Source organism: Hydractinia symbiolongicarpus, chromosome 2 (assembly GCF_029227915.1).
Source record: "Hydractinia symbiolongicarpus strain clone_291-10 chromosome 2, HSymV2.1, whole genome shotgun sequence".
Taxonomy (NCBI): domain Eukaryota; kingdom Metazoa; phylum Cnidaria; class Hydrozoa; order Anthoathecata; family Hydractiniidae; genus Hydractinia; species Hydractinia symbiolongicarpus.
Window position 1 is genome coordinate 3,100,214 of NC_079876.1, and position 14,163 is coordinate 3,114,376.

The following is a 14,163-nucleotide window of genomic DNA, read 5'->3' on the forward strand; positions in this document are numbered from 1 at the left end:
TTTCACTACTAAAACCCATGAGACTTGTAGTTTTTAAAAATGTTTTCATTTTTGATGAGAGGCTGAATAAAAGAAGTTTAATCGCCGGCAAACGAAAACCCGCGATTTCCCGTAAATCCCGGACTCGGCCCGTATAGTCAAAAGTATACAAGGAAAGTACCCAGTGAGTAAACTCATTTCCCGAACGAATTTTTAAATTATTTTTTCACCACTAAAACGCATGAGACTTGTAGTTTTCAGATATGTTTTCATTTTTGATGAGACGCTTAATGAAAGTGGTTTAATCGCCGGCAAACGAAAACCCGCGATTTCCCGTAAATCCCGGACTTGGCCCGTATAGTCAAATGTATACAAAGAAAGTACCCTGTGAGTAAACCCATTTCCAAAACGATTTTTTAAATTATCTTTTCACCACTAAAACGCTTGAGACTTGTAGTTTCCAAAAATGTTTTCATTTTTGATGAGACGCTAAATAAAACAAGTTTAATCGCCGGCAAACGAAAACCCGCCATTTCCCGTAAACCCCGGACTCGGCCCGCATAGTCAGAAGTATACAAAAAAAGTACCCAGGGAGTAAACTCATTTCCCAAACGATTTTTTAAATTATTTTTTAACCACTAAAACGCATGAGACTTGTAGTTTTCAAAAATGTTTTCATTTTTGATGAGACGCTGAATAAAAGAAGTTTAATCGCCGGCAAACGAAAACCTGCGATTTCCCGTAAATCCCGGACTAGGCCCGTATAGTCAAAAGTATACAAAGAAAGTACCCAGGGTGTAAACTCATTTCCCGAACGATTTTTTAAATTATTTTTTCACCAGTAAAACGCATGAGACTTGTAGTTTTCAAAAATGTTTTCATTTTTGATGAGACGCAGAATAAAAGAAGTTTAATCGCCGGCAAACGAAAACCCGCGATTTCCCGTAAATCCCGGGCTTGGCCCGTATAGTCAAAAGTATACAAAGAAAGTACCCAGGGAGTAAACTCATTTCCCGAACGATTTTTAAAAATTACTTTTTCACCACTAAAACGCATGAGACTTGTAGTTTTTAAAAATGTTTTCATTTTTGATGAGACGCTGAATAAAAGAAGTTTAATCGCCGGCAAACGAAAACCCGCGATTTCCCGTAAATCCCGGACTCGGCCCGTATAGTCAAAAGTATACAAAGAAAGTACCCGGGGAGTAAACTCATTTCCCAAACGATTTTTTAAATTATTATTTCACCACTAAAGCCCATGAGACTTGTAGTTTTTAAAAATGTTTTCATTTTTGATGAGACGCTGAATAAAAGAAGTTTAATCGCCGGCAAACAAAAAGCCGCAATTTCCCGTAAATCCCGGTCTCGGCCCGTATAGTCAAAAGTATACAAGGAAAGTACCCAGTGAGTAAACTCATTTCCCTAACGAATTTTTAAATTATTTTTTCACCACTAAAACGCATGAGACTTGTAGTTTTCAAAAATGTTTTCATTTTTGATGAGACGCTGAATAAAAGAAGTTTACTCGCCGGCAAACGAAAACCTGCGATTTCCCGTAAATCCCGGACTCGGCCGTATAGTCAAAAGTATACCAAGAGAGTACCCAGGGTGTAAACTCATTTCGCGAACGATTTTTTAAAATATTTTTTCACCACTAAAACGCATGAGACTTGTAGTTTTCAAAAATGTTTTCATTTTTGATGAGACGCTGAATAAAAGAAGTTTAATCGCCGGCAAACGAAAACCTGCGATTTCCCGTAAATCCCGGACACGGCCCGTATAGTCAAAAGTATACAAAGAAAGTACCTAGGGAGTAAACTCATTTCCCAAACGATTTTTTAAATTATTATTTCACCACTAAAACCCATGAGACTTGTAGTTTTTAAAAATGTTTTCATTTTTGATGAGAGGCTGAATAAAAGAAGTTTAATCGCCGGCAAACGAAAACCCGCGATTTCCCGTAAATCCCGGACTCGGCCCGTATAGTGAAAAGTATACAAGGAAAGTACCCAGTGAGTAAACTCATTTCCCGAACGAATTTTTAAATTATTTTTTCACCACTAAAACGCATGAGACTTGTAGTTTTCAGATATGTTTTCATTTTTGATGAGACGCTTAATGAAAGTGGTATAATCGCCGGCAAACGAAAACCCGCGATTTCCCGTAAATCCCGGACTTGGCCCGTATAGTCGAATGTATACAAAGAAAGTACCCTGTGAGTAAACCCATTTCCAAAACGATTTTTTAAATTATCTTTTCACCACTAAAATGCTTGAGACTTGTAGTTTTCAAAAATGTTTTCATTTTTGATGAGACGCTAAATAAAACAAGTTTATTCGCCGGCAAACGAAAACCCGCCATTTCCCGTAAACCCCGGACTCGGCCCGCATAGTCAGAAGTATACAAAGAAAGTACCCAGGGAGTAAACTCATTTCCCAAACGATTTTTTAAATTATTTTTTAACCACTAAAACGCATGAGACTTGTAGTTTTCAAAAATGTTTTCATTTTTGATGAGACGCTGAATAAAAGAAGTTTAATCGCCGGCAAACGAAAACCTGCGATTTCCCGTAAATCCCGGACTCGGCCCGTATAGTCAAAAGTATACAAAGAAAGTACCTAGGGAGTAAACTCATTTCCCAAACGATTTTTTAAATTATTATTTCACCACTAAAACCCATGAGACTTGTAGTTTTTAAAAATGTTTTCATTTTTGATGAGAGGCTGAATAAAAGAAGTTTAATCGCCGGCAAACGAAAACCCGCGATTTCCCGTAAATCCCGGACTCGGCCGGTATAGTCAAAAGTATACAAGGAAAGTACCCAGTGAGTAAACTCATTTCCCGAACGAATTTTTAAATTATTTTTTCACCACTAAAACGCATGAGACTTGTAGTTTTCAGATATGTTTTCATTTTTGATGAGACGCTTAATGAAAGTGGTATAATCGCCGGCAAACGAAAACCCGCGATTTCCCGTAAATCCCGGACTTGGCCCGTATAGTCGAATGTATACAAAGAAAGTACCCTGTGAGTAAACCCATTTCCAAAACGATTTTTTAAATTATCTTTTCACCACTAAAATGCTTGAGACTTGTAGTTTTCAAAAATGTTTTCATTTTTGATGAGCCGCTAAATAAAACAAGTTTAATCGCCGGCAAACGAAAACCCGCCATTTCCCGTAAACCCCGGACTCGGCCCGCATAGTCAGAAGTATACAAAGAAAGTACCCAGGGAGTAAACTCATTTCCCAAACGATTTTTTAAATTATTTTTTAACCACTAAAACGCATGAGACTTGTAGTTTTCAAAAATGTTTTCATTTTTGATGAGACGCTGAATAAAAGAAGTTTAATCGCCGGCAAACGAAAACCCGCGATTTCCCGTAAATCCCGGGCTTGGCCCGTATAGTCAAAAGTATACAAAGAAAGTACCCAGGGAGTAAACTCATTTCCCGAACGATTTTTAAAAATTACTTTTTCACCACTAAAACGCATGAGACTTGTAGTTTTTAAAAATGTTTTCATTTTTGATGAGACGCTGAATAAAAGAAGTTTAATCGCCGGCAAACGAAAACCCGCGATTTCCCGTAAATCCCGGACTCGGCCCGTATAGTTAAAAGTATACAAGGAAAGTACCCAGTGAGTAAACTCATTTCCTAACCGAATTTTTAAATTATTTTTTCACCACTAAAACGTATGAGACTTGTAGTTTTCAAAAATGTTTTCATTTTTGATGAGACGCTGAATAAAAGTTGTTTAATCGCCGGCAAACGAAAACCTGCGATTTCCCGTAAATCCCGGACTCGGCCCGTATGATCAAAAGTATACAAAGAAAGTACCCAGGGAGTAAACTCATTTCCCAAACGATTTTTTAAATTAATATTTCACCACTAAAACCCATGAGACTTGTAGTTTTCAGATATGTTTTCATTTTTGATGAGACGCTCAATGAAAGTGGTTTAATCGCCGGCAAACGAAAACCCGCGATTTCCGTAAATCCCGGACTTGGCCCGTATAGTCGAATGTATACAAAGAAAGTACCCTGTGTGTAAACCCATTTCCAAAACGATTTTTTAAATTATTATTTCACCAGTAAAGCCCATGAGATTTGTAGTTTTTAAAAATGTGTTCATTTTTGATGAGACGCTGAATAAAAGAAGTTTAATCGCCGGCAAACGAAAACCTGCGATTTCCCGTAAATCCCGGACTCGGCCCGTATAGTCAAAAGTATACAAAGAAAGTACCCAGGGTGTAAACTCATTTCCCGAACGATTTTTTAAATTATTATTTCACCACTAAAGCCCATGAGACTTGTAGTATTTAAAAATATTTTCATTTTTGATGAGACGCTGAATAAAAGAAGTTTAATCGCCGGCAAACGAAAACCCGCGACTTCCCGTAAATCCCGGACTCGGCCCGTATAGTCAAAAGTATACAAAGAAAGTACCCGGGGTGTAAACTCATTTCCCGAACGATTTTTTAAATTATTATTTTACTACTAAAGCCCATGAGACTTGTAGTTTTTATAAATGTTTTCATTTTTGATGAGACGCTTAATAAAAGCAGTTTAATCGCCGGCTAACCAAAACCTGCGATTTCCCGTAAATCCCGGACTCGGCCCGTATAGTCAAAAGTATACAAAGAAAGTACCCAGGGAGTAAACTCATTTCCCGAACGATTTTTTAAATTATTTTTTCACCACTAAAACGCATGAGACTTGTAGTTTTTAAAAATGTTTTCATTTTTGATGAGACGCTGAATAAAAGAAGTTTAATCGCCGGCAAACGAAAACCTGCGATTTCCCGTAAATCCTGGACTCGCCCCGTATAGTCAAAAGTATAAAAAGAAAGTACTCAGGGAGTAAACTCATTTCCCAAGAGATTTTTTAAATTATTATTTCACCACTAAAACGCATGAGACTTGTAGTTTTCAAGAATGTCTTCATTTTTGATGAGACGCTGAATAAAAGCAGTTTATTCGCCGGAAAACCAAAACCTGCGATTTACCGTAAATTCCGGGCTTGGCCCGTATAGTCAAAAGTATACAAAGAACGTACCCAGGGATTAAACTCATTTCCCGAACGATCTTTTAAATTACTTTTTCAACACTAAAACGCATTAGACTTGTAGTTTTTAAATATGTTTTCATTTTTGATGAGACGCTGAATAAAAGAAGTTTAATCGCCGGCAAACGAAAACCTGCGATTTCCCGTAAATCCTGGACTCGGCCCGTATAGTCAAAAGTATACAAAGAAAGTACCCAGGGAGTAAACTCATTTCCCAAACGATTTTTTAAATTATTATTTCACCACTAAAGCGCATGAGACTTGTAGTTTTCAAGAATGTTTTCATTTTTGATGAGACGCTGAATAAAAGCAGTTTAATCGCCGGCAAACCAAAACCTGCGATTTCCCGTAAATCCCGGACTCGGCCCGTATAGTCAAAAGTATACAAAGAAAGTACCCAGGGAGTAAACTCATTTCCAGAACGTTTTTTTAAATTATTTTTTCAACACTAAAACGCATAAGACTTGTAGTTTTTAAAAATGTTTTCATTTTTGATGAGACGCTGAATAAAAGAAGTTTACTCGCCGGCAAACGAAAACCCGCGATTTCCCGTAAATCCCAGGCTTGGCCCGTATAGTCAAAAGTATACAAGGAAAGTACCCAGGGAGTAAACTCATTTCCCGAACGATTTTTTAAATTACTTTTTCACCACTAAAACGCATGAGACTTGTAGTTTTTAAAAATGTTTTCATTTTTGATGAGACGCTGAATAAAAGAAGTTTAATCGCCGACAAACGAAAACCTGCGATTTCCCGTAAATCCTGGACTCGCCCCGTATAGTCAAAAGTATACAAAGAAAGTACCCAGGGAGTAAACTCATTTCCCAAACGATTTTTTAAATTATTATTTCACCACTAAAACGCATGAGACTTGTAGTTTTCAAGAATGTTTTCATTTTTGATGAGACGCTGAATAAAAGCAGTTTAATCGCCGGCAAACCAAAACCTGCGATTTCCCGTAAATCCCGGACTCGGCCCGTATAGTCAAAAGTATACAAAGAAAGTGCCCAGGGAGTAAACTCATTTCCAGAACGATTTTTTAAATTATTTTTTCAACACTAAAACGCATAAGACTTGTAGTTTTTAAAAATGTTTTCATTTTTGATAAGACGCTGAATAAAAGAAGTTTAATCGCCGGCAAACGAAAACCCGCAATTTACCGTAAATCCCGGGCTTGGCCCGTATAGTCAAAAGTATACAAAGAAAGTACCCAGGGATTAAACTCATTTCCCGAACGATTTTTTAAATTACTTTTTCACCACTAAAACGCATGAGACTTGTAGTTTTTAAAAATGTTTTCATTTTTGATGAGACGCTGAATAAAAGAAGTTTAATCGCCGGCAAACGAAAACCTGCGATTTCCCGTAAATCCTGGACTCGGCCCATATAGTCAAAAGTATACAAAGAAAGTACCCAGGGAGTAAACTCATTTCCCAAACGATTTTTTAAAATAATTATTTCACCACTAAAACGCATGAGACTTGTAGTTTTCAAGAATGTTTTCATTTTTGATGAGACGCTGAATAAAAGCAGTTTAATCGCCGGCAAACCAAAACCTGCGATTTCCCGTAAATCCCGGACTCGGCCCGTATAGTCAAAAGTATACAAAGAAAGTACCCAGGGAGTAAACTCATTTCCAGAACGATTTTTTAAATTATTTTTTCAACACTAAAACGCATAAGACTTGTAGTTTTTAAAAATGTTTTCATTTTTGATGAGACGCTGAATAAAAGAAGTTTAATCGCCGGCAAACAAAAACCCGCGATTTCCCGTAAATCCTGGGCTTGGCCCGTATAGTCAAAAGTATACAAAGAAAGTACCCAGGGAGTAAACTCATTTCCCAAACGATTTTTTAAATTATTTTTTCACCACTAAAACGCATGAGACTTGTAGTTTTCAAAAATGTTTTCATTTTTGATGAGCCGCTAAATAAAACAAGTTTAATCGCCGGCAAACGAAAACCCGCCATTTCCCGTAAACCCCGGACTCGGCCCGCATAGTCAGTAGTATACAAAGAAAGTACCCAGGGAGTAAACTCATTTCCCAAACGATTTTTTAAATTATTTTTTAACCACTAAAACGCATGAGACTTGTAGTTTTCAAAAATGTTTTCATTTTTGATGAGACGCTGAATAAAAGAAGTTTAATCGCCGGCAAACGAAAACCCGCGATTTCCCGTAAATCCCGGGCTTGGCCCGTATAGTCAAAAGTATACAAAGAAAGTACCCAGGGAGTAAACTCATTTCCCGAACGATTTTTAAAAATTACTTTTTCACCACTAAAACGCATGAGACTTGTAGTTTTTAAAAATGTTTTCATTTTTGATGAGACGCTGAATAAAAGAAGTTTAATCGCCGGCAAACGAAAACCCGCGATTTCCCGTAAATCCCGGACTCGGCCCGTATAGTTAAAAGTATACAAGGAAAGTACCCAGTGAGTAAACTCATTTCCTAACCGAATTTTTAAATTATTTTTTCACCACTAAAACGTATGAGACTTGTAGTTTTCAAAAATGTTTTCATTTTTGATGAGACGCTGAATAAAAGTTGTTTAATCGCCGGCAAACGAAAACCTGCGATTTCCCGTAAATCCCGGACTCGGCCCGTATGATCAAAAGTATACAAAGAAAGTACCCAGGGAGTAAACTCATTTCCCAAACGATTTTTTAAATTAATATTTCACCACTAAAACCCATGAGACTTGTAGTTTTCAGATATGTTTTCATTTTTGATGAGACGCTCAATGAAAGTGGTTTAATCGCCGGCAAACGAAAACCCGCGATTTCCCGTAAATCCCGGACTTGGCCCGTATAGTCGAATGTATACAAAGAAAGTACCCTGTGTGTAAACCCATTTCCAAAACGATTTTTTAAATTATTATTTCACCAGTAAAGCCCATGAGATTTGTAGTTTTTAAAAATGTGTTCATTTTTGATGAGACGCTGAATAAAAGAAGTTTAATCGCCGGCAAACGAAAACCTGCGATTTCCCGTAAATACCGGACTCGGCCCGTATAGTCAAAAGTATACAAAGAAAGTACCCAGGGTGTAAACTCATTTCCCGAACGATTTTTTAAATTATTATTTCACCACTAAAGCCCATGAGACTTGTAGTATTTAAAAATATTTTCATTTTTGATGAGACGCTGAATAAAAGAAGTTTAATCGCCGGCAAACGAAAACCCGCGACTTCCCGTAAATCCCGGACTCGGCCCGTATAGTCAAAAGTATACAAAGAAAGTACCCGGGGTGTAAACTCATTTCCCGAACGATTTTTTAAATTATTATTTTACTACTAAAGCCCATGAGACTTGTAGTTTTTATAAATGTTTTCATTTTTGATGAGACGCTTAATAAAAGCAGTTTAATCGCCGGCTAACCAAAACCTGCGATTTCCCGTAAATCCCGGACTCGGCCCGTATAGTCAAAAGTATACAAAGAAAGTACCCAGGGAGTAAACTCATTTCCCGAACGATTTTTTAAATTATTTTTTCACCACTAAAACGCATGAGACTTGTAGTTTTTAAAAATGTTTTCATTTTTGATGAGACGCTGAATAAAAGAAGTTTAATCGCCGGCAAACGAAAACCTGCGATTTCCCGTAAATCCTGGACTCGCCCCGTATAGTCAAAAGTATAAAAAGAAAGTACTCAGGGAGTAAACTCATTTCCCAAGAGATTTTTTAAATTATTATTTCACCACTAAAACGCATGAGACTTGTAGTTTTCAAGAATGTTTTCATTTTTGATGAGACGCTGAATAAAAGCAGTTTATTCGCCGGAAAACCAAAACCTGCGATTTACCGTAAATTCCGGGCTTGGCCCGTATAGTCAAAAGTATACAAAGAACGTACCCAGGGATTAAACTCATTTCCCGAACGATCTTTTAAATTACTTTTTCAACACTAAAACGCATTAGACTTGTAGTTTTTAAATATGTTTTCATTTTTGATGAGACGCTGAATAAAAGAAGTTTAATCGCCGGCAAACGAAAACCTGCGATTTCCCGTAAATCCTGGACTCGGCCCGTATAGTCAAAAGTATACAAAGAAAGTACCCAGGGAGTAAACTCATTTCCCAAACGATTTTTTAAATTATTATTTCACCACTAAAGCGCATGAGACTTGTAGTTTTCAAGAATGTTTTCATTTTTGATGAGACGCTGAATAAAAGCAGTTTAATCGCCGGCAAACCAAAACCTGCGATTTCCCGTAAATCCCGGACTCGGCCCGTATAGTCAAAAGTATACAAAGAAAGTACCCAGGGAGTAAACTCATTTCCAGAACGATTTTTTAAATTATTTTTTCAACACTAAAACGCATAAGACTTGTAGTTTTTAAAAATGTTTTCATTTTTGATGAGACGCTGAATAAAAGAAGTTTACTCGCCGGCAAACGAAAACCCGCGATTTCCCGTAAATCCCAGGCTTGGCCCGTATAGTCAAAAGTATACAAGGAAAGTACCCAGGGAGTAAACTCATTTCCCGAACGATTTTTTAAATTACTTTTTCACCACTAAAATGCATGAGACTTGTAGTTTTTAAAAATGTTTTCATTTTTGATGAGACGCTGAATAAAAGAAGTTTAATCGCCGACAAACGAAAACCTGCGATTTCCCGTAAATCCTGGACTCGCCCCGTATAGTCAAAAGTATACAAAGAAAGTACCCAGGGAGTAAACTCATTTCCCAAACGATTTTTTAAATTATTATTTCACCACTAAAACGCATGAGACTTGTAGTTTTCAAGAATGTTTTCATTTTTGATGAGACGCTGAATAAAAGCAGTTTAATCGCCGGCAAACCAAAACCAGCGATTTCCCGTAAATCCCGGACTCGGCCCGTATAGTCAAAAGTATACAAAGAAAGTGCCCAGGGAGTAAACTCATTTCCAGAACGATTTTTTAAATTATTTTTTCAACACTAAAACGCATAAGACTTGTAGTTTTTAAAAATGTTTTCATTTTTGATAAGACGCTGAATAAAAGAAGTTTAATCGCCGGCAAACGAAAACCCGCAATTTACCGTAAATCCCGGGCTTGGCCCGTATAGTCAAAAGTATACAAAGAAAGTACCCAGGGATTAAACTCATTTCCCGAACGATTTTTTAAATTACTTTTTCACCACTAAAACGCATGAGACTTGTAGTTTTTAAAAATGTTTTCATTTTTGATGAGACGCTGAATAAAAGAAGTTTAATCGCCGGCAAACGAAAACCTGCGATTTCCCGTAAATCCTGGACTCGGCCCATATAGTCAAAAGTATACAAAGAAAGTACCCAGGGAGTAAACTCATTTCCCAAACGATTTTTTAAATTAATTATTTCACCACTAAAACGCATGAGACTTGTAGTTTTCAAGAATGTTTTCATTTTTGATGAGACGCTGAATAAAAGCAGTTTAATCGCCGGCAAACCAAAACCTGCGATTTCCCGTAAATCCCGGACTCGGCCCGTATAGTCAAAAGTATACAAAGAAAGTACCCAGGGAGTAAACTCATTTCCAGAACGATTTTTTAAATTATTTTTTCAACACTAAAACGCATAAGACTTGTAGTTTTTAAAAATGTTTTCATTTTTGATGAGACGCTGAATAAAAGAAGTTTAATCGCCGGCAAACAAAAATCCGCGATTTCCCGTAAATCCTGGGCTTGGCCCGTATAGTCAAAAGTATACAAAGAAAGTACCCAGGGAGTAAACTCATTTCCCAAACGATTTTTTAAATTATTTTTTCACCACTAAAACGCATGAGACTTGTAGTTTTCAAGAATGTTTTCATTTTTGATGAGACGCTGAATAAAAGCAGTTTAATCGCCGGCAAACCAAAACCTGCGATTTCCCGTAAATCCCGGACTCGGCCCCTATAGTCAAAAGTATACAAAGAAAGTACCCAGGGAGTAAACTCATTTCCAGAACGATTTTTTAAATTATTTTTTCAACACTAAAACGCATAAGACTTGTAGTTTTTAAAAATGTTTTCATTTTTGATAAGACGCTGAATAAAAGAAGTTTAATCGCCGGCAAACGAAAACCCGCAATTTACCGTAAATCCCGGGCTTGGCCCGTATAGTCAAAAGTATACAAAGAAAGTACCCAGGGATTAAACTCATTTCCCGAACGATTTTTTAAATTACTTTTTCACCACTAAAACGCATGAGACTTGTAGTTTTTAAAAATGTTTTCATTTTTGATGAGACGCTGAATAAAAGAAGTTTAATCGCCGGCAAACGAAAACCTGCGATTTCCCGTAAATCCTGGACTCGGCCCATATAGTCAAAAGTATACAAAGAAAGTACCCAGGGAGTAAACTCATTTCCCAAACGATTTTTTAAATTAATTATTTCACCACTAAAACGCATGAGACTTGTAGTTTTCAAGAATGTTTTCATTTTTGATGAGACGCTGAATAAAAGCAGTTTAATCGCCGGCAAACCAAAACCTGCGATTTCCCGTAAATCCCGGACTCGGCCCGTATAGTCAAAAGTATACAAAGAAAGTACCCAGGGAGTAAACTCATTTCCAGAACGATTTTTTAAATTATTTTTTCAACACTAAAACGCATAAGACTTGTAGTTTTTAAAAATGTTTTCATTTTTGATGAGACGCTGAATAAAAGAAGTTTAATCGCCGGCAAACAAAAACCCGCGATTTCCCGTAAATCCTGGGCTTGGCCCGTATAGTCAAAAGTATACAAAGAAAGTACCCAGGGAGTAAACTCATTTCCCGAACGATTTTTTAAATTACTTTTACACCACTAAAACGCATGAGACTTGTAGTTTTTAAAAATGTTTTCATTTTTGATGAGACGCTGAATAAAAGAGGTTTAATCGCCGGCAAACGAAAACCTGCGATTTCCCGTAAATCCTGGACTCGGCCCGTGTAGTCAAAAGTATACAAAGAAAGTACCCAGGGAGTAAACTAATTTCCCAAACGATTTTTTAAATTATTTTTTCACCACTAAAACGCATGAGACTTGTAGTTTTCAAGAATGTTTTCATTTTTGATGAGACGCTGAATAAAAGCAGTTTAATCGCCGGCAAACCAAAACCTGCGATTTCCCGTAAATCCCGGACTCGGCCCGTATAGTCAAAAGTATACAAAGAAAGTACCCAGGGAGTAAACTCATTTCCAGAACGATTTTTTAAATTATTTTTTCAACACTAAAACGCATAAGACTTGTAGTTTTTAAAAATGTTTTCATTTTTGATGAGACGCTGAATAAAAGAAGTTTACTCGCCGGCAAACGAAAACCCGCGATTTCCCGTAAATCCCAGGCTTGGCCCGTATAGTCAAAAGTATACAAGGAAAGTACCCAGGGAGTAAACTCATTTCCCGAACGATTTTTTAAATTACTTTTTCACCACTAAAACGCATGAGACTTGTAGTTTTTAAAAATGTTTTCATTTTTGATGAGACGCTGAATAAAAGAAGTTTAATCGCCGGCAAACGAAAACCTGCGATTTCCCGTAAATCCTGGACTCGCCCCGTATAGTCAAAAGTATAAAAAGAAAGTACTCAGGGAGTAAACTCATTTCCCAAGAGATTTTTTAAATTATTATTTCACCACTAAAACGCATGAGACTTGTAGTTTTCAAGAATGTTTTCATTTTTGATGAGACGCTGAATAAAAGCAGTTTAATCGCCGGAAAACCAAAACCTGCGATTTACCGTAAATTCCGGGCTTGGCCCGTATAGTCAAAAGTATACAAAGAACGTACCCAGGGATTAAACTCATTTCCCGAACGATCTTTTAAATTACTTTTTCAACACTAAAACGCATTAGACTTGTAGTTTTTAAATATGTTTTCATTTTTGATGAGACGCTGAATAAAAGAAGTTTAATCGCCGGCAAACGAAAACCTGCGATTTCCCGTAAATCCTGGACTCGGCCCGTATAGTCAAAAGTATACAAAGAAAGTACCCAGGGAGTAAACTCATTTCCCAAACGATTTTTTAAATTATTATTTCACCACTAAAGCGCATGAGACTTGTAGTTTTCAAGAATGTTTTCATTTTTGATGAGACGCTGAATAAAAGCAGTTTAATCGCCGGCAAACCAAAACCTGCGATTTCCCGTAAATCCCGGACTCGGCCCGTATAGTCAAAAGTATACAAAGAAAGTACCCAGGGAGTAAACTCATTTCCAGAACGATTTTTTAAATTATTTTTTCAACACTAAAACGCATGAGACTTGTAGTTTTTAAAAATGTTTTCATTTTTGATGAGACGCTGAATAAAAGAAGTTTACTCGCCGGCAAACGAAAACCCGCGATTTCCCGTAAATCCCAGGCTTGGCCCGTATAGTCAAAAGTATACAAGGAAAGTACCCAGGGAGTAAACTCATTTCCCGAACGATTTTTTAAATTACTTTTTCACCACTAAAACGCATGAGACTTGTAGTTTTTAAAAATGTTTTCATTTTTGATGAGACGCTGAATAAAAGAAGTTTAATCGCCGACACACGAAAACCTGCAATTTCCCGTAAATCCTGGACTCGCCCCGTATAGTCAAAAGTATACAAAGAAAGTACCCAGGGAGTAAACTCATTTCCCAAACGATTTTTTAAATTATTATTTCACCACTAAAACGCATGAGACTTGTAGTTTTCAAGAATGTTTTCATTTTTGATGAGACGCTGAATAAAAGCAGTTTAATCGCCGGCAAACCAAAACCTGCGATTTCCCGTAAATCCCGGACTCGGCCCGTATAGTCAAAAGTATACAAAGAAAGTGCCCAGGGAGTAAACTCATTTCCAGAACGATTTTTTAAATTATTTTTTCAACACTAAAACGCATAAGACTTGTAGTTTTTAAAAATGTTTTCATTTTTGATAAGACGCTGAATAAAAGAAGTTTAATCGCCGGCAAACGAAAACCCGCGATTTACCGTAAATCCCGGGCTTGGCCCGTATAGTCAAAAGTATACAAAGAAAGTACCCAGGGATTAAACTCATTTCCCGAACGATTTTTTAAATTACTTTTTCACCACTAAAACGCATGAGACTTGTAGTTTTTAAAAATGTTTTCATTTTTGATGAGACGCTGAATAAAAGAAGTTTAATCGCCGGCTAACGAAGACCTGCGATTTCCCGTAAATCCTGGACTCGGCCCATATAGTCAAAAGTATACAAA